Genomic DNA, 27,943 nt, shown 5'->3' with positions numbered 1-27,943 from the left:
CGCGCGCCAAGTTACAAAATTCGAGACGTGCACGACCTTGTGAATCGACAGTGCACGAGCGGACCCACCGCGATTACGTCGTTTTCGGCGTGCGGACCCTCACGCCGGTTGCGACGCGTCAAGTATAAAGCTGTGAAGTTTTCTCAACAGCTGGCAATATTGTTACTGCACAAAGGAGCTGTCTCACTCCTCAACATGTTGATCAATATTGTTACTGCACAAAGGAGCTGTCTCACTCCTCAACATGTTGATCAGCTCCTTTTCTTGCAGAAAAATTTGACAATCTCCAAGATGTCAGAAAGCAGTCATGAATAAATCTTAATTTTTGGACCTTAATGTTTACAATATTCAGAACTATGTTCATAAATGTTTTTGTTACATGTTAAAAAAAAAAACAACTTAATTTGCACTTTAAAAGGCTGTTCAAAACCACTTTCAATGCCTTTTCTGATAAAGGAGCTATGTGGAAGAGTGTGCATTAATTGATATTATAAAAAGAATGTAACTGTTGTTCACAGTATAAACACTAATATCTTAATACATTTTAATAAAGTTTGAGTGTTCCTTGTATCATTACAACATTTCACATTCAAACTACACTTTTTATTGTAACTGAAATGTCCCTACAAGAATCGATATTGAATCGGATCGAATCGAAAATCGAATTGAATCGGGACCTTGTGAATCAAAATCGAATCGAAATGGGAAATCAGTGGTGATACCCACCCCTAGTCAGTAGTGGAGACCATTTCTGAGGGCCTCGTGTTGGCAAGAGGGGAGTGATGAACAAAAGGACCTCACAGCTTCCAATGTAGGTTCATCAAATGTAATGTCAAATGTAAGTTAATCTGCCATGTACACTTATCTATCAGTAGCTTTTATTTATTACAGTTTTACAAAGGTAGACAAAGGACTTTCTGTTGACGTCCAGTGTTTGTTCTGGACACTCTCCACTGATCTGTTAATGGTAGGACAGGACCGCTTTTGGCTGGGTATTCTTGGGTGGCCGACCGCTGTCAACCCAGCCGTGTCGCTGACAGCTGTGAAAGCTCCAGCAACGCGGTTGTGCCCGGCTGTCACCGCAATGTAAGCCCCACCACAGCCTCCGTCACGTCAGTGTCACTGCTGCCCCAACAGTGGGCTGCCATCCAAGTAATTGCAGTGGTCCTGTGGTCCGGAACTGACCGCTACGACGCAGAGATGGAAGGAGGCCAATGAACTGTGAGGAGGAAACGGCCTGTGGCCTTCAGTCTGCAAATGTGCATGAATAAAGACGCGTTGGTAAGATACAGGTATGTAATATGGGAACCGAATAACAGGGCAGGGGGAAACGTGTGTGCCGAGTGCCACTTGTAAAGGACATGAGTGTTTCTTACATGCGAGCAAATACATTTCCTTACATCACCTGAAGAAACGCATTTGGCAAACTGCGTCTTTGATGAATTGTTCTATATTTGTATGTCTGCTGCTTTCAAAGTGCTGAGGGGGTGGTTGGATTTAGGCTAGAAGAGGAACAAGATGCCATCTCTGCCCCACAATACAGCTGAGATTGTAGTCAGCTGCTTCTTTGATGGGTTGTGAATGTGGAACAAGCGGAGCTGTTCATGTGGATGAGAGCGTGTTCTGTTGAGAAGGAAGTGTGTCACGCCTCTCCATCGTGACTTTGGATCCTCTATCTCCTTCTCTCCTGCCTTTGACCTCATTGTTTTCACGTCCAGTTTAACCCCTCGCTGCAGAAAGTCTCCAGTCTTTGGGTTGTAAACAAGTGTGTGATGTGATGTCGGACCCCTAGAGCAAAGCCCGGGCGTTTCTGGCACTCTCATCATGGGGTTTTTCTTCAGTTTCGGTGTGAAGAGTGCGTCACTTTGTGTTTTGCCGTATTTCAAAGCAGTCGACATTCAGTTGCAATGCTACGGTCACAGTATGTAAACGGACAAAAATATTTAGGCACATTTCCGTGAGTGTTGCAAATGCAGCCAAATCTGTGTGGTTTCTTCTCCATGAGCTTTTTATTATACCTAGATTTGATCATGTGAAAGTAATTGCAGCTCTCAGATGTTGAACATGGTGTGAAGAAGAGTTGGGCCACGTTCCTTTTGAGTGATGATGTCTCTGATTTGCCTTGGCTGTTATAAATACAGTGACCTCAGCTGGCTTTGTGAAGTTTCCTGCCTCCCTATTATCACCAGTACATTTCATTGTTATCTGGTTTGAATTCGAGTTTGAGTTCGCCATCATTAACGGTACTGTACGAGGGGTTCTCTTTTCTCAAAAGCTCGCAGTAATGTTCTAAAACAGCAGGGGTGATGTGTCTGCTGAAAACCCTGGGTGAGCTGTTCAGTGCTTCTGACGTACGTAAAAAAAGAGAGTTTAAGGTTGCATCAGCGTGCGCGAGGAGGTTGTGTGCACACGCACACACGAAGGAGATCATGGCAGAGGAGAGGCGGATCTGCACAGCACTGCACCTACTGACCTACATGCTTAGACCTAATGTGTGTGTGTCGTGGCAGTGCAGCAAAAAGATATAATAACTTGGTATTTCTGGCCCAGCATCATTCAATCAGCCCTACCTATGTATTAAAGCTACAAGAAAAGATGTTGAACTTAGCAAACCAGCGGTGCATAAATAATTGGGCGAAAATGGCAGTGCCATAAAGATTTCTGAGTGGAGATTGACCATGTGGCATTTATTGGTTTGTTTCTGTTGAGAGATCTTTTACACAACTTGTGACCAAGAACTAAATGCTATGAAAATGACCTACACGATCATACAACATTGAATGTATGAGAATGTATGCTAATAGTGTGTGGAAAATGTCCTTGTGTTGCTAAGCTATATCTCCGTCCTTGGAGAGTAGACGAATTTTGCCCTGCATAACTCTCAGAAAACTGGCAAATGCACAGAATATGAGATTCACAGCATGCGAGTCTCTTCGTTCCTTCCAGTCATCTCTCAGACAACCAGGGAATCTATTTCCCATTACATAGACAAAATAAATATAATTGGACAAAAATTACAAAAGCTTTCAAAACAAGTACTTTGAGAAAGGATGCTTAGTCAGTCCAGTATTGTAATATATGCGTCTGCTTTTCAGAATTGCCTCTAAGCGAGATTAAATGGCACTAATATTCTGAATTCAGAATGTGTTTTAACTCGGGCCCAAGCCCGAAGGTATGCAGAGGTGGAGAACCTGTCAGATTCGTTTTTATGTTCGGAACATCCCATAGCTGAGGGGCTGGACCCCGCTACCGCCGACGCCGTTCCTACGTCGGCACCTGGGTGTGATGTTGACATTTCGCTGTCTCCCACCTTGAGCAGAGAAGAGCTGGTCTTGGCACAGAAACAGGACAGCTCATTAGCGCAGTACGCGAAAAACGTTGTGAACACGGAAGAGCTCTCTTCACGTTCTGTTGGGTATTTTTACGACGATGGCGTCCTCATGCGGAAATGGACCCCAAAGAGGTCGGATTCCGAGAGTGACTGGAGTACTGTTTTTCAAGTAGTCGTTCCTAAGCCATATCGGGAACACGTCCTGAGTCTAGCACATGACCAGGTCATGTCTGGTCATCTAGGGGTGCGCAAAACATACCAGCGGTTACTACAGTATTTTTTTTGGCCGTTAATGAAGTCGGATGTCACTCGATATTGTCGGTCGTGCCATGTTTGTCAGTTAGCAGGTAAACCAAATCAAACAATTCCCTCAGCTCCGCTAAAACCGATCCCGGCTTATGGTGAACCATTCGAGAAGGTGTTAATCGATTGTGTTGGCCCTCTCCCAAAAACCAAAACAGGATACACATATCTACTTACGATTATGTGTACGGCCACCAGATACCCCGAAGCCATCCCTCTCCGTTCACTTAAAACCCCAGCTATAGTTCGGGCTCTGATCAAGTTTTTCACCACTTTCGGATTACCGAAGGTGGTTCAGTCAGACCAAGGGTCGAATTTTATGTCGGCTGTTTTTCGTAGAGCAATGAAACAATTACACATACAACACAATACATCAAGTGCGTATCATCCCGAGTCACAGGGAGCCATCGAACGTTTCCACCAAACATTGAAGTCCATGCTTCGGATTTATTGTTTATCACATGATAAGGATTGGGATGAAGGTCTCCCTTTCCTTCTTTTTGCTGTGCGCACGACCCCACAGGAGTCCCTAGGGTTTAGTTCTGCTGAATTAATATTTGGGCACGCACTTCGAGGACCCCTGAAGATATTGCAGGAAGAAATGTTGTCCGATACGCCTCCTTCGTCTCCCCCAACGAACGTGTTGGATTACGTTAGTTCGTTTCGTGAGCGGCTACATTCTGTGTGTGCTTTGGCGCAGGAGTCGCTGAGCGCCACACAGACGCGCATGAAGTCAAGACACGACCAAAAGGCCGTCCTGCGTTCCCTCGATGTGGGTGACAAGGTTCTGGTATTGTTGCCAGTGCCGGGTTCTGCCCTGTGTGCAAAGTTCGTGGGGCCGTACGAGGTCCTATCTCGATTGAGTGACACCGATTACGTGATTCGAACTCCTGATCGCAGGAAAAAGACACGAGTGTGTCACGTCAACATGTTGAAACGTTATGTCTCTAGGGCTGATTCACATACCCCGGCTGTTAGTACCCCTGTTCCCGCTCTGTTAATGACGTCTGTCAGTACTCCTTCTACGGCTTACGTTCCTGAGAACGATGGTTTGTCTTTTGGCAGCCTATGTCCTCCCGTAGCTCGGCTGCCGAACTCCGAGGCTCTTGCGGTGCTACCGACCAAACTCGATCATTTGCATGAAACAGCTCGACAGGAATTGTTAGATTTAGTTCGTGAGTATGCAGACATATTTTCCGACGCTCTGTCCCGAACCACCGTCATAGAACATGACATTGACGTGGGAGATCATACCCCAGTCAGATCGGCTGCTTATCGAGTCAATCCAGAAAAACGAGCGTTGATGAAAACAGAAACTGATTATCTTCTAGAAAACGTCCTGGCTGTTCCAAGCTCTAGCCCTTGGTGTTCACCTTGTTTGTTAGTTCCAAAACCAGACGCCACGTTTCGGTTTTGTACTGATTTTAGGAGAGTCAACGCTCTAACCAAGGCAGACTCTTTTCCGATACCAAGAATTGATGACTGTGTTGATCGTGTGGGACACGCTCAGTTCGTCACAAAGCTAGACCTACTAAAGGGGTACTGGCAGGTGCCTCTGACAGACCGCGCATCAGAAATCTCCGCGTTTGCCACGCCTGACACATTCCTGCAGTATACCGTTATGCCCTTTGGGCTAAAGAATGCCCCCGCTACCTTCCAAACACATGCCGGGAAGACCGTAGGGAACTCCTCCCCTAGTAAATCCGAGGGTTCGGGAGCCGAGACCACTTCAGGTAGACACGAACCCCTCGAAATGCCAACAAGGTCGTTCCCTAATATAAAAGATACATTGCTCACGGGTAAGTGGGGACAGATGGCTACCGTAACGGTGCCCGTGACAAGGGCTGAGCGCAGGTATATTTTATGCAGGGGAGCTCTTAAAATAGACAAATCAATGCCTTGCACCAATACTTCAGAGCCACAACTGGTGTCGGCAGAAAGCGGAACAACCGAGGCCAGCATAAATGACTGCGCTGCACCCGTGTCCCTCAGAATGCGTACAGGGCGGTGGCAGTGGTCTAATGGAGATAACGCCACCGACCCCTCTATGATATATGGCTCAAAGGAAGAGGCTTCTGTTCCCACCAACGGAACGTCAGGTGCAGGGGTGACAGCACGTACCAGTCCAACCGGTTTGATCTGCCCTTTTTTTTGTTTCTGGTTCTTTTGTTCAAGTCTAGGGCACTTAGCTATCACATGGCCGGCCTCATGGCAATAATAGCACTCACGGTTTTCACGAGCGGTGGCCGGAGAGTTGCTGGTGGGTCGGGCAGCGGGAGTCTCCCCACGCGGAGTCCGCTTCTGTTCGCGCTGTGACGACGAAAACACAAGTTTGTGGGTGAGCACGAATTCATCTGCCAATACTGCCGCTTCCGTAAGGGACACAACCTTTTGTTCGTTCAAGTATACGACAAGCCTCTCAGGTGCACAGGTCTTAAACTCCTCCAACAATATTAACTCTTTAAATTGCTCCAAAGACGAAATCTTACAGGCAGCACACCATTTGTCGAGAAGAGCAGCTTTCTCCCTCGCAAACTCCACATACGTTTGCGTGGTGGCCTTAGTATGAGCGCGGAAACGTTGCCGATAGGCTTCAGGTACTAGCTCATATGCTCTCAAGACAGCTGCCTTCACAGCATCATAATCCACACTCTGCTCAAGAGTTAGGGCAGAACACACCTCCTGTGCTCTCCCTACTAACTTGCAGTGTAACAATAACGACCACACCTCTTTCGGCCACTGCAACGTCGTCGCTATTCTTTCGAACACAGGAAAATATGTGTCGACTTCGGTTTCCCGAAACAACGGAACCAAAGCAAGGTTCTTACTAATGTCAAATCTGGAGTGTGTGACACTGGTGGGTGACAGGTGGGGAACCAATAAAGATGACGTAGCCCGTAGCGGAGACGCCTGAACAGAGGACGAGGTGTGACGTGGTGTGGGAACAGGGGGAGTGGGTGGCTTCCCCCTTAATTCCAATTCCAGTTCTCGCACCCGAACGTCTCGTTGCATTTCGATTTCTAGCGCGCGAATACGCTGCCGTGACAGCTCCAGGTCCAGCTCTTTCAGTCGCAGCGTGATCATCGGGTCAGTCAGTGGCGGACTGGGACCGGTGGGTCCTATGCCCAGTAGGTCTTTTGACTCAGCATCAGCATTCGCGGCCGCCGTGTGCACTTCCTCGGGCTGAGGCGCGTCAACTACGGTCTCGTTATCTGCCGCTACGTGCATAGCCCTGGGCTGAGATGCAACGTACTCGGGGTCGTCATCCTCAGGAAGGATCTGCATCTGCACGAGTTCGGCGTACAGAGCAGCCTTTACCACTCTCTTGGCCGCACCGTGGGGCACCGAAACACTAAAGAAATCTGCGATTAACAATAAATCGTCCTTACGACACTTCTCAAACTGCTCCAAAGTAGGACACAACGTGAACCGCGTTAAGTCGAACCGCCCAGCCATCACAACGCCAACAGCACGACACACAACCACAACCACAACACCCCCCCCCCACCAAAAAAAAAGGAGAGAACGGAGGACGAGCCCCCAATTCTGTTACGACCCTTGTCTAGGCCCCGGGGCGCAACAGCAATAAGGAGAGACAAACAGGACCAGTGGCGTGACTTGTGGGTATTTATTGAGAGGAGTAGCTTCAGGAGCCGACCAGGCCAAAACAATAACCAAAAAGGAGTCCAGAAGGAAAGAAAGAGTACCTTACCTACCTTTTAAAGAAACACAACCAAAATACATAAACCTACCCTGACTCCCTAAATCAACACAATATGTAACGTGAACAAAGAAAAGGCGTCGGGCTCCCTACTTCCTAGTATACCAGTATTCGCTATTTACACTATGTACAGAATTTACAATCAACATTTACAGATACAGATACACGCATAGAAGAACTCAAACGTAGACACACTATCACAATGTTATCAAAACGGGCGAAAACACATATGAACTACACAGCCAACTCTGACATGTCAAACACCGAACCAAACAGACAGACCAGCCACACCCTGTGTCAAACAGCGGAGGAAAAAGCCCTCCCCTTCCTGATCGGACGTGTCGGTCTTATAGGCGGTCCAGCGAAGCGCCGAAACGAGGCAGCCAATCCCATGACGTCGCGACACCGGGCCGTCGGCGCGGAGGCACATCTGGACCATAGCCTAAAAGGAACAACACAAACACATACTGCACACAAAGGGGCCGTAACATGCCACTACACTTATTGTCTAACTGAAAGTATAATGATGATCTGATGATGATGTCCTAATGAGACTTGGGCTTAATATTCATCTAAAGACTTTGGTCATTGATTTTTAACTATTTTTTTCCACTCAAAACAATTAGAAGTGTGCCTCAAGTGTAATTAACGAAGTAATGAAAGCTGTTCCAACATTGTCTTCAGTAATACAAGCTAAACCTTCTTTCAAACCAAAGTTGGCTCAATATTTATACGATTTATGAAACTCCACTTGGGACAAAGATGATTTGAAAATATAAATTTAAAAATCTGTATATAATTTTTATTTGCACAAGTATGCAATTATACAATGTATTTATTAGATTTAATTACAAGGTGAGTTATTATTATTATTTTAAACACAATGATTAGCTAAATGTGGAAGCTGTCCCATTGAGATTATCGAGAACCTTGGGGGTAGTGTTCTCTCCCCTACACTGTCTCACGTGTTCTCTTTTTGTGGTGGTGTTCCCTCCCCTACACTGTCTCACGTGTTCTCTCTTTATGGTGGTGGTCCCTCCCCTACACTGTCTCACGTGTTCTCTCTTTGTGGTGGTGTTCTATCCCCTACACTGTTTCACGTGTTCTCTCTCTGTGGTGGTGCTCCCTCCCCTACACTCTCACGTGTTCTCTCTTTGTGGTGGTGTTCTTTCCCCCACACTGTCTCACGTGTTCTCTCTTTGTGGTGGTGCTCCCTCCCCTACACTGTCTCACGTGTTCTCTCTGCGGTAGTGTTCTTTCCCCCACACTGTCTCACGTGTTCTCTCTTTGTGGTGGTGTTCTTTCCCCCACACTGTCTCACGTGTTCTCTCTTTGTAGTGATGTTCCCTCCCCTACACTGTCTTACGTGTTCTCTCTTTGTGGTGGTGTTCTATCCCCTACACTGTCTTACGTGTTCTCTCTTTGTGGTGGTGTTCTATCCCCTACACTGCTTCACGTGTTCTCTCTTTGTAGTGATGTTCTATCCCCTACACTGTCTCACGTGTTCTCTCTTTGTAGTGATGTTCTATCCCCTACACTGTCTCACGTGTTCTCTCTTTGTGGTGGTGTTCCCTCCCCCACACTGTCTCACGTGTTCTCTCTTTGTGGTGGTGTTCTCTCCCCTACACTGTCTCACGTGTTCTCTCTGTGGTGGTCTTCTCTCCCCCACACTGTTTCACGTGTTCTCTCTGTGGTGGTGTTCTCTCTTTGTGGTGGTGTTCCCTCCCCTACACTGTCTTACGTGTTCTCTCTTTGTGGTGGTGTTCTATCCCCTACACTGCTTCACGTGTTCTCTCTTTGGGGTGGTGTTCCCTCCCCCACACTGTCTCACGTGTTCTCTCTGTGGTGGTCTTCTCTCCCCTACACTGTTTCACGTGTTCTCTCTGTGGTGGTGTTCTATCCCCTACACTGTCTCACGTGTTCTCTCTTTGTGGCGGTGTTCGTTCCCCCACACTATTTCACGTGTTCTCTCTTTGTAGTGGTGTTCTATCCCCTACACTGTCTCACGTGTTCTCTCTTTGTGGTGGTGTTCTATCCCCTACACTGTCTCACGTGTTCTCTCTTTGTGGTGGTGTTCCCTCCCCCACACTGTCTCACGTGTTCTCTCTGTGGTGGTCTTCTCTCCCCTACACTGTTTCACGTGTTCTCTCTGTGGTGGTGTTCTATCCCCTACACTGTCTCACGTGTTCTCTCTTTGTGGCGGTTTTCGTTCCCCCACACTATTTCACGTGTTCTCTCTTTGTGGTGGTGTTCTATCCCCTACACTGCTTCACGTGTTCTCTCTTTGTAGTGATGTTCTATCCCCTACACTATTTCACGTGTTCTCTCTTTGTAGTGGTGTTCTATCCCCTACACTGTCTCACGTGTTCTCTCTTTGTGGTGGTGTTCCCTCCCCTACACTGTCTCACGTGTTCTCTCTTTGTTGCAGCGTTATATCCCCTACACTACAATGAAGTTGTAGGAACAGCAACACACACAAAAATATTCTGAGATACTGAATTTGGGGGTTTCATTAGTTGTCAGTTATCATCAAATTAAAAGAAACACTTCCAATATATCAGTCTGTGTAATGAATGAGAATAATATGCAAGTTTCACTTTCGTATGGAATTACTGAAAGAAACCCACTTTTTCATGATATTCTAAATTTATGACCAGCACCTGTAAATAGATAAAGGAATTAAGTAGAAGCTGTGAGACATCGTGATGATGCTGTGATGAAGATGTGATGATGTCTGCAGGCTGTACACCCCACTGCTCCATCTCACCACCTTTTGGCATGGAAGATAATGCCACAGTTTGCTCTTTCGCACTGCCATGCTCTTTGTGTGTGTGAGTGAGCGTGTGTGTGTGTGTGGACGCCAGGTTTTTGTTCACAGTCGTGTGTCATTAGCCTCTTCCTAATGATGCACACAATTGCATAACAAAGCATTGTGGGATCTCTTTAGTTTGAGGTTAACAGGTGGGAGAGGTGCACGTTGGGAAGAGTTGGAAGGGTTGCTGGGTAATGATGTTTATATACGCCAACAGCCAAGCAATGTGGGACTTGTTTAATATGCTGAATTGTTTTGATTGAATGGTTTTATTATTTGTTTTATTGTTGATTTTAAACATACTATTATTTTTCTTCATCTAGCCATGCTGTCTAAACTGAGGAGTTTAACTTTGAACAACTCTCATTTAAATTGAATGTGCACTGAATATATTTTTTGTCTTTCAACTTGTTGGTGCTTAAGCGTAAAGGCCTGGGCTTTCTATAAATAAATAAAAAAAACACAACAAAAAAAGAAAGAAAACCCACCTTTCATAACGGACAATAAACATCTCCAGCCCACAATACTGAAAGCAATTTAAATCGACATTGCTTTTAACTAAAGAGCAGCCATTGTTTTTGTGCCCACCACGCGTCCCATTACTGTGGTGCTGTGTCATTGGTGGGGCCCGCGGGCCCTGATGGAGCTCAGCCTTTTGGTGCTTCTGAAGAGCCTCGCCCTCGTTCACAGCACCAGACGAATGGCAGTGGGCAGTGTGTGTCCTGAGAGGAGCTTAGCAAATGGGAGGCTGTCATGAACGCGGTTGCTCTGCGCTGTTGCCGTGTGTGTGTGTGTGTGTGTGCGTGTTACTAATGGTTTCAGGTGCATAGGTGAATTTGGCAAAATATGACATAACTTTAATGGAGCCCGTGCACTGTCGCTTGTTCCCTATTGCACGATGTATGTTCTGCTCTTTGTATGTGTGTGTTGTGGCACTTTGTGTTGAGTGGTGTGTGTGTGTGTGTGTGTGCGCGCGCGCTAGTCACAGTTCTTATCTCAACACCACCCTATATACCATTTTCTAACCAAAATCATTCTACGTAATCAAGGGGCTTAAGCTCAGAGTGTGTGTGATTTCCTTGACGAGCCCTGTTTGTTTTGCCCTGTGCTGTGGGTCTCTCCTACAGGAGCTCGTTAGCCGGGAGGGGTTTTTTTTTGGGAGGTCTGATTCTTGGAGAGGGCTGCAGACTCCAGCTCATCTCCAGTGACGAGCGCCTTCTGTTTATTTCCAGACAATGCTGATCCGCAGCTGCAGTACATCAGCGTCATGGCCGATCCTTTGCTTAATGATGTGTCTGGCCCACTCCTCATTGGGAGCTATTGTGCTGGATATCGCGGGACTGACACGCACGTTAATTTTCCTTTCATTTGTTTGTCAGTGCTTTGTCAGGAAGGGAAGATGTTGTATGGGGTCCCGTAAATAGATTTTTTTTTCTCTCCCCCCCCTCCTCAGCTGGTTGTGTTCAGGACGTGAGCTCGTTTTTTGAGGCTGTCGAGAGTGTGAAAGTCTTGGGGCTTTTTGGCGGTGATGACGCAGGCAGGCTTTGAATTCCCCATTGGCAGAAGTCCTGTGCTCGGCTTGGTTCCTCACATACCTGTGGGCCGTCACGCGGTGCTCAAGTATGCTTTGATGATCACACAGTTATTTACAAAACATCTATAAATTTGTGCCAGTTTATTCTTGTGAAATGTGACTCCTTCAGTTCGTTTGATTAAAACGCACTTCGGGTCTGTTCGGGGCTAGTGCAGGAGGGCATTCGAATAAATATCGATATTAGAGGGTTTGTGGCACTGCATTGGCAGTACCTGACTGGGATTAATTGATCACTCATTTTATCGTCACACCCCTCGCACGCGTGTCGGTGGGCAGGAAGTGTGTTGGGGTGGTAATTGATGCGCGGGATGCGCTCCAAGCATGTGAACGGCGGCGATAATGAAACTCCGTCCCACGGCGCCATCGTGGAGCGCTAAGTATCCCAGCGTTCTGGAGTTCCCTGTGTGGCGGGATCTGCTGGGGGATGAGTCACGAGGAAGAGGAGGAGAGTGGTGAGTGTTTTCGCACCGGTCAGGCTAGTTTCTGCTGTTGGTTCTGTGTTTTTAGAAGTCATGTGGGTGGGGATTTTCCCCCTTCAGTCTCTTGCAGGCTTCTTGAGTTTTGGTAACAGCGTGGCTGCACTGTAACTGTGACTGATGTGTTGGCAATGACTGGTAGACACTTTTTTGTACTCTGTGGATTCACTGTGAAGGCTTGTGAAGGCTTGACCCTTGACCTTTCATGCCTAACACTGTAGGGTTGGGTAAGGGTAGGCAGTAACTAACCGTAAACCTTTCCTTAACTTTCCCCCAGGTTCCATTGTCCAAACAAATCTTCTACTGTTCTACAGATTGTCCGTGAAACATTTATGTGTAGATCTGAAATCACTAAAAATGTTATAGACTCATTTCATAGGATGTTGAATACTGAATTGCTGTGAAAATGTTCCGTTCTCAATGAAATTTCTGGGTTTTATTTACAGCACTGTAATGCACTGAGGCTTAACACGACACGTTGCCTTGTAACACTGCAGTTGGATCAGAACGCACGCCACTATACACCAAGAACTATGTATTAATGACTACAGCAAGCCCCAGAGGGCTACGAGAAACTTTTGGCTGATGTGCAGATGGTTGGGACACGGTACAGCCGAGGTTTCATCAGAGTTAATGTGTGATTGTTCGGAGGCTGTAGGCAGTGCAGCGGAGTGCTCAATACTCCGTATCCCCGGACCAGGCAGCGTGATGAAACAATGGCGCGTTTTGTGTAGGAGCACTAACGGGTCCGGCAGGCCCGTGTAAAAGCCAGCCGTAATTGCACAGGTCGGTGATTCATTCTGTCCTAGGACCCGAACCAAGTTTCAGTAGGTGAGCTGTTCATGCAGATCTCTTTGGGAGCAATTATTTTTTTTTAATTATTAAAATATTCAAGCTCCGGCCATTGTGTAAGCTTTTGCGCTGTTTTGACGTACCAAAATTAATGATACTGCTATTAAATCCACAGATGCAGCTGTATATATTCTGATCTAACTTACTGGGATTGTAAAAGTCAAGGGTTTCTTAAAAGCTTCAATTTGCCACAGTTGGACACCAGTTTGCCTGTGACGAGCATACACAGGTGCTGGTGGTGTGGTGGATCACAGACCTGCTGGTGTTTCTTCTGGTCTGTGGCCCTTCTCTGTTCCACCATTGGGGCCAAGTCTTCTTAATATACCTGAATACAGCTATTCTGAATAGCCCATTTTTCGGAGGATACTAACCAATGTTCAGATAATAAAAATACACTTAAGCTCATATAATATGCATGACATTCCTGTCATCATTCATAATGTTCCTGTTCTCACTCCTGCGTTTCTTGAGGCCGAGGGGTTTGCGGTCCTGTCTGTGTGCACCGAGGAGGCTTTTGACCACCTCAGATGGAGCGTTCAGTCTTTTTATAAACTTGGACATGGAGGACACATTTATTATTATTTTTTTAGAATGATTAAAATTCTGCCCAGATACACCCATTGCAGTAGGTTGCGATGGTAAAACGTTGTGTTCATTGATTAATCTCTCTAGAGTTCTGTACAAGGCTTTTCTCTCTCCACGGTCCTCTTGGCTTTATCTCCAGAGCCACTAGCTCAGACACTTCCCCGGTCTTCATAGGGTCTCATTGTTATACATAGTACAGAGCACTGGCTTTCATTTCATGTGGATGACATTCTGATACTCAAAGGAGAGATTTCGCTTGATATATTTTTTTATATTTTTAGTTTAGCATCTGGGTATAAGATAATGCGCAAAAAATAATCTGCTTCACTTTTGTTAAAGGAAAAAACTGCTGCTGGAAATGGTTCACTGCTTCTCTCCTCCCTGTTGTTTGGCATTTCAAATGCCTCAGTCTTAAATATTTGTTCATATTTAAATTTTGTCAAGCTGTGCACACTGATTAATGTTGGCTTGAGCTGAAGAGATGGGTTTCAGTTCCAAACTCGCTCATACTTCTCTAATTAAAAATGACCATTCTCTTCAGAGCAAGCTTCAATAGTTCTTCCTGTTCCACTTTCACCACCTGTTGGTTTCTGTAGAGTTAAATACAGTGCGTCTGTGTATCTGTACACGTCTAATAAACAGTTGTCTGAGTTTGTGTGAATGCTTGTGTATCTCTCCTGGGTGTTGTCCTCTCTCTCCCCTCTCTGTGTCTGTATGTCCAGTGGTGGGTGGTGCTCTCTCCTGGGTGCTGTTCGTTCTTCCCTCCTGATCCCCCGGGGGGTAAAGACATCCTGGTGAGAGTACGCCATGTGTGATTGGCTGCCGTTTCTCACTAGTGTGTGAGCAGAAAAAGGTTTTGTCTATGTTCAGTTTAAAGCGACCTTGACTATCTACAAAGGATCTATATAAATGTAAAATTAATTCATTCATTCAAATATAACTGCAGAGGTGAGCAGCTCCTGACAGATAACCCTCATCATCTTATCATCTCTCCCTCCGTCATTCCTATCATCTGGACCTGAGTCAGCATCAGACTCCTTTGTACACATGTCAATTGGTGCAACCCCATGGAACAAAGAAAAGTCATCTGTAGCCCTCTGAGATATGAACTTTGTTCCTGTAATTGGCAATTATCATCATGCAGTTGGAGAACAGGTGGTGACGAGCGGTTGGAGAACAGGTGGTGACGAGCGGTTGGAGAACAGGTGGTGACGAGCGGTTGGAGAACGGGTGGTGCCGCGCGGTTGGAGAACGGGTGGTGACGAGCAGTTGGAGGGTCGGGTGGTGACGAGCAGTTGGAGGGTCGGGTGGTACCGCACAGTTGCCCATGTTTTGTCAAGGCCTTTAGGTTGGAGCACCCCAAGTCTCTCGGGTTTTTAATTTTTTATGATTGACTTTTTATTGAGTTTTCAATTAAAACATTGCCCTGGAATACAACACTTGATCAAACTGAAAAAGAAACGAGGGCAATTTACACAGGCCAAAAAAAAAAAACCAGCTTTCAGACACTGCTTTACAAAGAAAAAAGAATCATTCAATAACAGGGAGAGAGGGGGAAGGGGAAAATATATATAGTTATTGATGATTAGTGTACAGGGTGCAACAGGGCAAGTCAAGAGGCTGTGAGCCAGAACACATTTCAACATGAATGTTACCGTGCCAGAACACTGAAGCGCTGGTGAGATGATGGTTGTTCTTAAGGTCACCTCATGCTGACAGGTTTTTCTATAAAAGAGAGAGATCCTTGGTGTTCACTGGCATAAACTGCCATTGAATTGTCTTGCATTTTATAACATTGAATTATATTGTTTCAAATTCTGTGTTTCAGCACTGACTCTTGTTTCTGGCGCTGTGTCAGTGTTAAGGGTATTTTTGGACGCAAACCAATTTGAACTAGCTAAGAACCCTTTTCTGATTGGACAACTAAGCCCATTTGTAAGTCACTATGGATATCCATATAAGATGAATGGCATAAATGTAAATTTAAAGCTATAAAGTTGTAAAAGGTGCTCACTGTCTTATGGAAACCCGACATACTTTGACTCAAAGATTCATATTAGACATTTTATCGTTAGAGCTTTGAACTTAGAACGTACCAAGACGATTCATGTCAGTTTGATGTTATATTTGAATTGCGCAGCATCAGTTGAAGTCCTTTATGGCCTATAAAGGTGCGACACTTAATTCATTATGAACTGTTTATACCAGCAGTGGGAGTGAGAATGGAAATCGGTCTGCAGTGAAGTTTTCAAAAGAGGTTCCACCTCCTCGTCATCTAAAAATATAGACCTAATGCACACGGGCAGTGCTGTGTGACCGTAATGCTTCATGCACGGTGAGGCTGCACTCTGAACATGTGCAAGAAAATATATGAAAAGTCCATTATTCATGTAGTGTCCTTCACCAGACACCAGTAGCCCAATAGATACCCACTGAACCCAGACGCCGCACACAGCCCTGTGTCTATAGGAGCACTTTCCCCAGTTTCGCTCAGATTATGCTCATGAGAATGCAAACCGCCGCTGTTTTCATGGTACGTTCAACCATGAACGCATCAGCAGTGGTGGTATGCTCTGTTAGATTTAGTTAGGAACCAGTAAGGGTAAATGGGGATTTTCAAACTGAATTCCAAAAGGTTTAATTAATTACATGTTGTTATTAAAATCCAGGGCATTGAAGTGTAAACCCAGACATGTTCAGTAATGTTGTTTTCTCAGTGAACTAGGCATCATATGGACAGTGCACATAGACAGACTTTATAAAGAAACACACGGATGAGGATGTGAGTCTGTGTATCAACATCGTTAACCTCATCGTTAACGCCACAGAAGAGGCTTAGATGTCTCAAGTATGACACCTTTGAACTGATTTCACTACCGTTATCTAATGGTGTTCACAGCTGTATTATTCAGTAAACTACCTGGATTAGGACATTGGCACATACTCTGTATTATATGAATGAGTTTGGAATTAGGGACTAAAAAGGGTTGTTGAGCCTCATAGCAGGTCCAGAAGGCCTACAGCAAAACCTGGAAATGTCTGACATCACTTTTTCTACCTGAAAGGGGTTCATGTCAGGACAGTTTTAAATACATTTACATTCGAAAGTCATTATGTAATATAAGGTGTTATTGAGAAGGCAGTTTAAATGAAGCACGTGTTACCCTAGCTCAGGTGTGGGTGTGGAGAGACTCGGCAATTGGCAGTATAAGAGACTAAGAGCCAGAATAACTTTCAGTGTGGAAGTCACAGCTGCAAAACACTCTGAAGTATCATTGAGCTGTTAATTGGTCTTAACACTGCAAAGGGCTTTTTCTTTGCAAAGTGATTTTTTTCTATAAAAGAGAAACAAATGTAGCGCCCCAGGTCTCGTAGCGTGGCTCATCCAGTCATGAAAGGAATTAATACCCTCATTCAGTTTTTCAGGGGTGCTGGCTTTTATGATGACTTGAAAAAACCCTTCAGGAGGCCTGCCCGAAACAACCGATGTGCTTGGGCCTCGTGTTGACATTCGCATGTGTGAATGTGAACGGTTATGCTGTACTCAGTGTCCAACTGGAAGGGGTTTGAGTTCTTATTCCAGTACTTAAAAAGGCCATGTCCAGTAACTGGATAAAAATGAGATAAAACAGATAAAAGTAAATCCACTGCAGTAACATGCACAACAACATTGGAGTTGATCCACAGCCCAACACAGAACTAGCAGAGACATTTCTGCTGCACATTATGAATTCACAAAGTCTGTAAATAATAGATCATCACTGGAAGGGGACTGGGAGTGTGAGTGTACAGCTGAACGTTGACCTGTGACCCCTGCTCTCCCACGCCCCTGCTCCCCCACTACCCGCCTGGTGAGGGGCAAAGGTCAGGTGTGGGAGTCGCTGCCTGCTGACTGCAACACTCTGCTCCCTCTTGCTGACACAGCCTTCTCGCTCCACCCTGGAATTCTGGGTAGAAAAGAGAATTTTAATCAGGCTTCTCGCCTCTTAGTGAAGACACCGTTGTTCATTATGGTAATTGAGATTCTGAGGGTGTGTCTGACTCCGAGGAACAGTGCGGAGTTAGCGTGGAGCTCATAGAAAATTGAGAAGGGCGTCCCATGTGATTGGAGAAGGAAAGAGGAGTTGATGTTTAATTTTCCCAATGCCTGTACCTCCTCTTTTAAAAGCTGTGTGTGTGTGTGTGTGTGTGTGTGTGTGTGTGCTCGTGTAAGTGCTGTGAGTGAACTACAAACACTGGTTCCATTTCTTGTGGTTTTTGAGTGTGTGATTTCACTTCTATTCTACTTTCACTAGAGGATTCCAGCGTAACTGTTTTTCACTGTTGTCTGGAAACAAAGTCGAAGTGTAAAGTTTTAAGAAGTGTTTCGTCAGTCACTGAGTTAGCAGCTATCATTAGTTTGACCCTGAACTGTCATAGATCAGATCTGGAAGGGTTTGCTAAAGTTTGCAGCAGTTCGGTATTTTTGAAGTGTCAAGAAAATGTCTTTCTGATGTTAATGATTTCTGAAGTTCTCCTAGTCTGTTGAAGACCAGTCACACAGTTGGGTGGTGTTTGCAGCCCCGTGTTCTGCTGTGAGGCCCTGCTGAACAGTCCAACCTTCATGATGGCAGCTTCAATCCAGTCCTGCTGCCCCGTGTCCTGCTGGCCTGCTAACACCCGTGTTGCTAAGATATGTCTAATGCCTTGAGCTGACGTTTCACTGACAGTTTACCGTTTGCATCGCCTACATTGACAGCATTTTTAGACGCTAAAGCAATTTTCGTAATAAAAAAAACGAAAATACTTGTGTGCAAAGTAGCTGTATAATGGAGCGTATCAGTCAGACTGTGATGAGTGGGTATTCCACGTCACAAAAGCCACACTGTTGTTAGCCGTTGTGTGCTTGTAGGGTTATACGTCTGCGTTAGTGCTCTTAACTCGGATGAGAACATCTCTTTGTGTCTAGCCATGAAACTGTTCGACCCTGTCACCGAACTACAGAGCTTGCTTTCCTCTCCACTTTACATGTTATTCAAGGCCTGAGCTACATCACTCTATTGCCCTCCATCACAGGGCGTTGTATTGTGTCTGTTTTTATTTATTTACTTTTCATTGCCCAAGTGGGACAAGCCAAACACTCCACACACTTGTGCGCACCCTCATCTGTGCACAAACACGTACACACACACGCGCAGAGACACACAGGAAAACCTCAGTGACACGGAAGCACCACCACACTGTTGCTGACAATAAGACTGCCCACTGATCCATCAGGTGTGATTCAGCCATTCTCGTGGGAGTGACTTAACGCTGTGGGAGAGAGCAGGACGGACAGGGCCGGGGCTCTGGAGCACCAGCAGGCATTCGATTGACCAAGCAGGATGCATTATGGGGGACAGGGAATACAAGCAAGCTGTGGGGCTGAAAAGAACTGTGTTAACACATTTCACGGCAGGCTCCATTTAATCTTATTCATGCAAGAGTTAGTGCCATTATCTGCTGGCCTATTACACACCCCAGGCTTTACTAGCTTAATGCTTTGAGAAGCACATACAGATTCTTCATAGGCTGACATTTTTCATAAAAAAAAATAAAATAAAAAAATTAAAGTGGGTGGAAATCAACCCTGAAGTGATTCATTAAGCAGCGCACATGGGGCAGAAGTGCCTCCTTCCCCGCCTCCCTCGTTGGGCGAACACGAATGAATGAACATGACCCTTATCAATGAATTCCACTCCAGACAACAGGAGCACGTTAATTAATGTGGTTAATGTAATAATCAGGCTGCAATTTCCTGCCCATTTGAAGAGAACCGTTTAGCCAATCAAATTACAGCCACTTCTTAACCAGCGTCGCACTAAATCTACAAGCCTGCTCTTTCAAAATGGTGCGACTCATGTTTGTATAGAAGTCTGTGCGCATCAGTTATATACAGTAATAATAAAACGGGGAGACAATGACTATTTTTCATCCAGTAGCTGGACCATTTGCACCTTAATTTATAAATCATTTTCTCCCCGTTTATAAGCGTCGGGGCCTTGCAGCACAGGATCGTACTCATTTACCATTTGTATGCATCATTTCCGTTTTTCAGACTGAATTCATTTCGGTTTCGGCTGAAGTGCGTATTGGCTGTCTGGTGGTTGTGCACGCAGACGTGCCTGGAGCCCGTCGTCTCATTTCTGTAGAGCTGCTGGCCTGTCTCTTCGCTTCTCGAGTGCCCACATTACCTTCCGTACGTTTCCTCCCTGTGTGGTGGTGTTCATTGGTTTTGCAAATAATGCACATCATAGTGAGCAAGAAATGTAACAAACACCCCCCGCCACCCCCGCCCGAGCCCCCGCCACCCCCGCCCGAACCCCCGCCCGGCCGCAGGGTAGAAGGGCATCCTTGGGATGTCATCTTCTGCAAAGTGCTGGCCTTCAGATTCAGATTACTTTGAGAATGGATGTCCAGCTAGTGTCCCAGTGACAGGGACACTGAGCAGAGAGCAAGACACAATAAACAGCAACAATCCCAGCTCTCCGTGTCCCCGTGTCTCCCCTGTCTTATCCCAGCTCTCCGTGTCCCCGTGTCTCCCCTGTCTTATCCCAGCTCTCCGTGTCCCCGTGTCTCCCCTGTCTTATCCCAGCTCTCCGTGTCCCCGTGTCTCCCCTGTCTTATCCCAGCTCTCTGTGTCCCCGTGTCTCCCCTGTCTTATCCCAGCTCTCCGTGTCCCCGTGTCTCCCCTGTCTTATCCCAGCTCTCCGTGTCCCCGTGTCTCCCCTGTCTTATCCCAGCTCTCTGTGTCCCCGTGTCTCCCCTGTCTTATCCCAGCTCTCCGTGTCCCCGTGTCTCCCCTGTCTTTCCAGTACTGGAATATGTCATAAATTATGCAGTTTACAAATCAGAAAGTCATCACATCACGTAACTCGTACTCATGTACACACTGAAGATTACCTTAAAATGTTCACAGAGAACCAGGTTTCTTATCTCATCACTTTTAATCTCTTACTTTGTACAAGTTACACACAGTCGGTCTTGACATACACAGTGTTGGCGTCCTAAAACAGCTTTATTCTGATCTTTATGCAGCTTCGTGCACCTTTAGACGTGCGGGCACATCCGATCAGTACACAGCGCGGGCTACGGCGCTTTGGCTCGACTGTTCACACAACTAGGAGCTGATTTAGACTGACGTGTCGTCATCTCTTAACCCTGCATCTCCCCACCCCCTCACCCCTGGCTGTCGCCTGGTGAAACCTTTACTCCTCCCTTCTCCAACGGCCCTCTCATCATTCTTTATTTCCCATCTTCCCCCTGGCCCAGTACTTTGTCCGGCGGTGTAGTCCCCTCCGAGCCTCCGCCCCACCCGCTGGGACGGCCATGCCACGCTGGCGCTGAAGTGGCCCCGGGGCTCCGGACAGGGAGGTGGAGCTCAAGGCGAAGGTGATAAAACGGTGATGGAGGTTCTGCAATAAAGCCTGTGCCTGTGTGTGGAAACGGTGAGATTCAATTCTCCTGTTTTTATAAACCTATACATCTCCAGGAAGAGAGATTAGAGGGGGCCCTGTGTGCTGGTGTTTTAGGCAGATTGCAGCGGAGCAAACTGAAATATGAACAGTTTTATGAAATCTAAACATTTTGCTTGAAAAATGGAGCGCCACACATGTATATAGCAGGGGTGTACAGTTCAGCGCTGTGGTGCACAGTTCAGCGCTGTGGTGCACAGTTCAGCGCTGTGGTGCACAGTTCAGCGCTGTGGTGCACAGTTCAGCGCTGTGGTGCACAGTTTAGCGCTGTGGTGCACAGTTTAGCCAGTTAAAAGGCTGTATTTATGACAGGCATTCAGCAAGATATGGCTTTTCATTTGCTGTGTGTGTGTGTGTGTGTGTGTGTGTGTGTGTGTGTGTGTGTGTGTGTGTGTTTTCTCCACAACTCTTAACTGACGGAAAATTTGAAATTCAATCCAGAGCTTTTACATGTAAAATTTTTCGCACTGATCATGCTAAGAGGATTCCTTCCTTGATGAGATGGCGTGTGCGGGTGGCGTTGGGCGGCTGGTGTGTGTCAGGTGGATGAGCAGCAGACAGCTGCCTCCCCACTGAGTGCTCCCACCACACCCTCCTTCATTACATCCTGCCTCAGTCATATTAGTAAACAGTATGCGAAGATTGAATTGAATTTTGAAATGAGCGATGGAAAACGTGAAGTGAAGAATCCCAGAGGGTCTGAAAGTTGGATGGGGGGGGGGGGGGGGGGGGGGGGTGAACGTGATGGAGGGAAGATTGGAAGTGATGCACGGTGAAAGTAGAATATGTAGAGAGGACTGAGAGAGAAGAAGAGGGTGAAAAAGACGGAGAGAGAGGAACAGATAATTAATGGAGGAAATCAGACCCTCGGCAGCAGTGGAAATATTACTGGTATCAATCTGTGTGCGCTCTGGCACTGCGGTCTTCTGCACAAGTTTTATGATATTCATCTAGGGCTTAAAGGGGTACTTCAACATTTTGGCATGTAGAATCTTTTTCTTTTTTCTCAACTAACCTAAAGTCAGTTCCATTCAATGACTCCATTTTTTCCCCCAGCGCTGTGGCTGTACTGGGAGTGTAGGAGCTGCTTAGCATAATGAATGGAGGTCTATGGGAACTGCTAAAGAGAAATGGACCTGCTGCTAACTCCAGACTTGAGTGTTTAGTCATTTATGTGGGGCTATGAAGCTGTTTGTGGCTTTGGATATTTCAAAAATGTAGTTAATACGAGCGCGTCCTGTAGCTGCCCAATGTTCTTACTGGGAATGGAATCCGTATCAGGGCCTGAGTATAAACCTCAGTGTGTGTCAGCAAGTTCAGTTCAGTTTAGAGACTTGGCCAGCAGAAGTCGATTGCTCTTAATGAGGGCGGCGATAGGCTAGCGTCCGGCGACGTCTACCTAACTGGGTATGACCATTTCCACATGTAAACATTGTGATTGACGATAACATCGCAGTGAATGTGTGTTACCGTATGCTTACAAAGGTACTATAATTTATGCACTCTTTTGTCCTTTTTTCAAAGACTCTTACATGAATGCATTAATTACTATTGAAGCATTGTCACACATTTTGGTAAAGCTCTCTTAAGTCTAGTGTGACATTGTTTGATGTCCTGCATTTCAAGTTAAGCTGTCATTAAAGCATTTCGTCCATTTATGAGGAAATACTTAAAAAAGTATGTTCATATGCGAAAAAAACATTTATTTTCATTGTGCGTGAATTGGCACTGGAGATATACATTCTACAAAATAAAAGCAGTAATATAAAGTGTTATCTTAATGTATGTATTGTTTTTAATGTCATAAAAAAAAGATTACACAGGGGAAATGGCTGGTGGTTTTTGTTAGGACTGCCCACCCTTTAAATACACACTTATCAGCTCTGTGGCTCCAGCTGGTCCTCAGGTAGGTAGTAAGTAATAAATATAATTTTCTACAGTGTAGCACTGGAGTTGTAGCAGGCAGGCCACACTGTGCTGTCAGGGGAGTGGCTCATGATGCTGGCTCAACACTGATGTCTGTCAGCGATGACCTGAAATCCTTCCTAATAGCATCTCCCACCACTTCAAATGCTCAGTCCTTAAAGGTAACACCATATAATCCTCTTTCCCTTCTGGGTTTTGGGACGGCGAGGAGTCCTGGCAGTTCTCCCGGTGTGCGGTTTTCATATCGGAGTCCTGCACTCCGCAGTGTGAGCTCCCAGGAACACACTGCCATGGGGCTCTCTCAGTGATGGGTGTTAGTGAGGAGATCCAGCTACTGCTTTCCTAGAGCCCCATCACTACGCTAAAGAGCTCTGACATTTATGTTAACTTGAGCTGATCTGTGAGTGGGGGAGGGGGATCTTTACAAATGCACGAAAGCAAAATGCTATTTGGCCTAACCGAGTATGTTGAGTTATCTCTTTAAAGTGTGATTTTAGCTGATATATTTTCTGCCTCAAGCCCATATTCATCAAGGATCTCCAAACTAGAATCCTGTTCTGAGATCGGTGTCCCCTCTCTGGCTGTGTCATTGCATATATTATGTTGTGAAAAAAATTCTCTTATCAGCACTCCTTAAGTGTTAAGAGTGCATGTGTGTGGTTGGTGTAGGTGTAGGGTACTATATGTGTATGTGGTAGGTGTAGTGTGTATGTGGTAGTTGTGGGTGGAGGTGTATGGGGTAGGTGTATGTGGTAGTTGTGGGTGTAGGTGTGGGTGGAGGTGTATGTGGTAGTTGTGGGTGTAGGTGTGGGTGTAGCTGTATGTGGTAGTTGTGGGTGTATGTGGTAGTTGTGGTTGTAGTTGTGGGTGTATGTGGTTAGGTGTATGTGGTAGTTGTGGGTGGAGGTGTATGTGGTAGTTGTGGGTGGAGGTGTATGTGGTAGTTGTGGGTGGAGGTGTATGTGGTGGTTGTGGGTGGAGGTGTATGTGGTGGTTGTGGGTGGAGGTGTATGTGGTGGTTGTGGGTGGAGGTGTATGTGGTGGTTGTGGGTGGAGGTGTATGTGGTGGTTGTAGGTGTATGTGGTGATTGTAGGTGTATGTGGTGGTTGCCGGTGGAGGTGTATGTGGTGGTTGTGGGTGGAGGTGTGTGTGGTGGTTGTGGGTGGAGGTGTGTGTGGTGGTTGTGGGTGGAGGTGTGTGGTGGTTGTGGGTGGAGGTGTATGTGGTGATTGTAGGTGTATGTGGTGGTTGCCGGTGGAGGTGTATGTGGTGGTTGTGGGTGGAGGTGTGTGTGGTGGTTGTGGGTGGAGGTGTATGTGGTGGTTGTGGGTGGAGGTGTATGTGGTGGTTGTAGGTGTATGTGGTGGTTGCCGGTGGAGGTGTATGTGGTGGTTGTGGGTGGAGGTGTGTGTGGTGGTTGTGGGTGGAGGTGTATGTGGTGGTTGTGGGTGGAGGTGTATGTGGTGATTGTAGGTGTATGTGGTGGTTGTGGGTGGAGGTGTATGTGGTGGTTGTGGGTGGAGGTGTATGTGGTGGTTGTGGGTGGTAGGTGTAAGTTGCTCTGTGTCCTTGCACCACGTAGGCACTTGTATTAGCCTTGATGGAGTACGACAATCGCTTACTCATGCTGAGCTTGCTGACGTGCATCCTGTCCCCTGAAACCCTCTGATTCACACTAAATCCGCTGCTTTCAGTGTCATTTTAACTCCTCAAACATCTCACACACACACACACACACACACACACACACACACACACACACACACACACACACCCTTAGCTGGTGCAGCTGAGTAAAGTCCCCATTATAAAGGAGGGGCAAAGTCCACTCTGAGCTCTCACTCTCTTCCCTCTCAGTGATCCACTGTCTGGTTCGCCAGAGACCTGCGCATGTTTCAGGTGCTGGTTCTCAACAATAATGCAGTCATCAACAATAATGCAGTCATCCCTGTCACATTACAGAAGGTCCCTTCCTGTTGCCTGTGAAGTGAACTACACGGGCAATTTTGCCATAATTTAAAGGAAATCACAAACCATAAGAAATCAATTGAGTTTGAAGGGAACTTTAAAACTGCACAGGAAGAAAAACTTTAGCAGGAAGTAGTTTATGAGTACATAGTGAAATTTAGCCATCGATTATTGCGTGTCTTGTCCTTATCTGCTGGTTAGTGAAGTCTGTGACTGAGTGAAATGGGGAAAGGTTGTTTTATTTATGTAATGGAAGTGCTAATAATTTGTGAGATAATTTGGAGGTAACCTGTTCAGGAAAGTTGCAGCCTGTTAAAGTTTATCTGATGTTTTGTATGTTGAGGGGAGTATTGGCTGTAGACAGCTGTTTGGCCAATGTCAGCCACATATTTGTTGCACGTGCAAAGTATGGAATGGAACGTTTATGTCGATGCGGCTAGCCCAGTTTTACACTGTATGACTGCAGTGGTCCTAATATGTTTGTTCATGTCTCACTGTAACAGGAGCTGCTGCGTTCTCACCTGTGGTAAAAGTTAAACTATACGGTTTCCTCAAGGGAATCCTCAAGAAGGCATTCTGACTGCAAAAAGGCATTCTCTCAGTTCCATAAACACCTTTCTGTTTCGTTCTTATTTCTGCTGTGTGTAATCCCACGTTGCTTCATATTGGTTGTTTTACATGTCGTAGCGGCGGTTACGCTGCGAGATTTTCGCGTAAACAAAGGAAAAGTCTAATTGCCCAGCAGCAAATACCGTGTGAACATCACAATCTCATTGTACCAAACAGAACAATGCAACCCAGGCCATGGGTGAGAAGCACCACCTCGCCAGCTTACCCCAGATAATCTCCTATAGGGGGGATTTCTGTCACCATCTGAAGGGCTGTTTCTCATGACCAGATACATCAGCTGCAGGCTACAAAGCTGATACCTAGTGGAATTATTGTGACGCTCGTAATCGCTTTTATATCATATCCATATCATACCAGAAAATGGTGGATGTTATGAGTTCCTGCTTCTACTTCATTTCCTTTTTTTCTTTCTAAAATGATGAGAGATTGTCTTTTGCAAAAGACCCTTCAAGGAAAAGGGAAAGAAATGACCCCAAAACAACAGTGAGGCAGCTCACCCTGGCGAGTGAGGCGATCCCCACGTGTGAGGTCACCCTCACCTCTCCCGCCGCACCTCTGCCGCCTCTTGCTGTCTCAACATGATGATTTACAACCGTCCACCCACTCGGCCATGTTCTGAGAAGGGACACACCCCAGTATTGGCGGCCTTGAAGCAAACGGCGCTCTAGTCTGTTGAGAGGCTGCTCATGAGACGCCGGGACAAGTTCTTTCCAGCTCCCTGAAGGTGGACTGAAGTTAAGGGGGGAAGCGATGAGCTGACGGGCGAGCGTGTACGTGCTGTTCCGCCCCGTCATTTAGCTGCTGTAAGCGTGACTCCGCGGTTATATGTCACTGAAGGTGCTTTTCCGTTTTGGGGGGGGAAATGGCTGGGTTTTTTATGCCTACTTTCATTCGGTGTAAAGGGTGGTCCTGAAAAATGATGACCCCGTAAATGCCGTTTCATTTCAGGGAGAAAATGGAGGATCTAAGGAGGGTGTTGAAATCTCACTGGCACCTCCAACACCGAGCGTAGGGCAATAAACACTCACCGTGGAGCGGCATGATCTCCCACAATGCAGCAGTCAGCAGACTTGCCCTCAACCTGTCAGGAGTTGGTCCTCCAGTCAAAATTGTACCTCGCTGAACTGTATTAATGTCGTTTTACAGTAAGATTACAGCTTTCCTTCTCATTCAGTGCAAAGATTGAATTTTCTCAATCAAAAGTCTTTCTCTAAAAGTAGTACACACTTCTTTTCAGGAAATTGCAACATGTCAGAAGGGACCCCCCCCACTGATCTGGTCTCCTCAAGCTCTACATGAATTTGATACAAAATATATATGTAATTATATGAAGATTGGGAATGCGACGTGTTGTTTTTAGACTGGAACTGTCCCCCTGCTTGTCGCACTAGTCTGGGCGTGCCTTTGGGAATGAGCACTGTGTTCCTGTCCTTGTGCCAGCGAGCAGGTGAAGGCCCCCCTCCATCAGCTGACGTAGCAGCGCCGTGTCCGGCCTCTGCAGCAGCAGCCGTGCTCTTTGGTACATTGATTTCCAGACGCACCCTGAGCAGCAAAGCAGCCGTTACCGTCTTATCCGGTCTGGCCTTTCTCACGCAGGACGCAGGACTTCGGTAACCTTGCGTTCGTTTTATTCGTTTAACGTTTTAATTATGACCTCAAGTCTTCCTACGTCTGTTTAGTGACGATGCTGTCGGTGTCATTTCCAGTTTCCCAGAGTGAGTGTTCAGTTTTAAACACTGAACCATTCTTTAGTCTCTGCTGTATAACTACTTCAGCTTCAGGCATTTCATTTGTTTTAATAGAAACGTCTCTTTTTTGCAATTCGTAAAAAAATAACCTTTGATCTCGTAGTGGCTGTATGCGTGTGCATAATTGGATAGCAATTCTTTATGGTTGTCATTAGTGTGATAGGTGCAGGGTTGTTATGGCTTTATTTTATGCCGTGATCTCTGGAGAGAGCTGGCACTAATGCAAAAGAAATGAGACCATCAGTCAAGCCCAGAACAGGCCCCCCTGTCGAGAACCTACACCAGGACTTTCGCAAATAAAAACAGAATGAGTATGATGAACAAATAAAAAGCCAATCAACCAAATGGATGTGGGGAGGGCCAGTGTGAGGTTGTGTTGTGTGCTGCTCTACTGGGCCAGTGTGAGGTTGTGTTGTGTGCTGCTCTACTGGGCCAGTGTGAGGTTGTGTTGTGTGCTGCTCTACTGGGCCAGTGTGAGGTTGTGTTGATGTGTGCTGCTCTAC

General features: G+C 46.2%; 1 protein-coding gene across 1 annotated transcript in view; it reads left to right on the top strand.

Annotated features, from left to right (window-relative positions):
• Positions 1-1,117: 1,117 nt before the first annotated feature.
• gpat2 (glycerol-3-phosphate acyltransferase 2, mitochondrial) overlaps positions 1,118-27,943 on the top strand; it is a gene marked incomplete at its 3' end in the record, with an annotated part of 64,325 nt that continues 37,499 nt past the window's right edge. The window contains exon 1 of the mRNA XM_076988980.1: positions 1,118-1,292. The remainder of the gene's footprint in view (positions 1,293-27,943) is intronic.

This window comes from Brachyhypopomus gauderio, unplaced genomic scaffold, assembly GCF_052324685.1.
Source record: "Brachyhypopomus gauderio isolate BG-103 unplaced genomic scaffold, BGAUD_0.2 sc65, whole genome shotgun sequence".
In the NCBI taxonomy this organism is placed as follows: Eukaryota; Metazoa; Chordata; class Actinopteri; order Gymnotiformes; family Hypopomidae; genus Brachyhypopomus; species Brachyhypopomus gauderio.
Note: the sequence above shows the minus strand (reverse complement) of the source record. Positions and strands in the feature narration are given on the sequence as shown.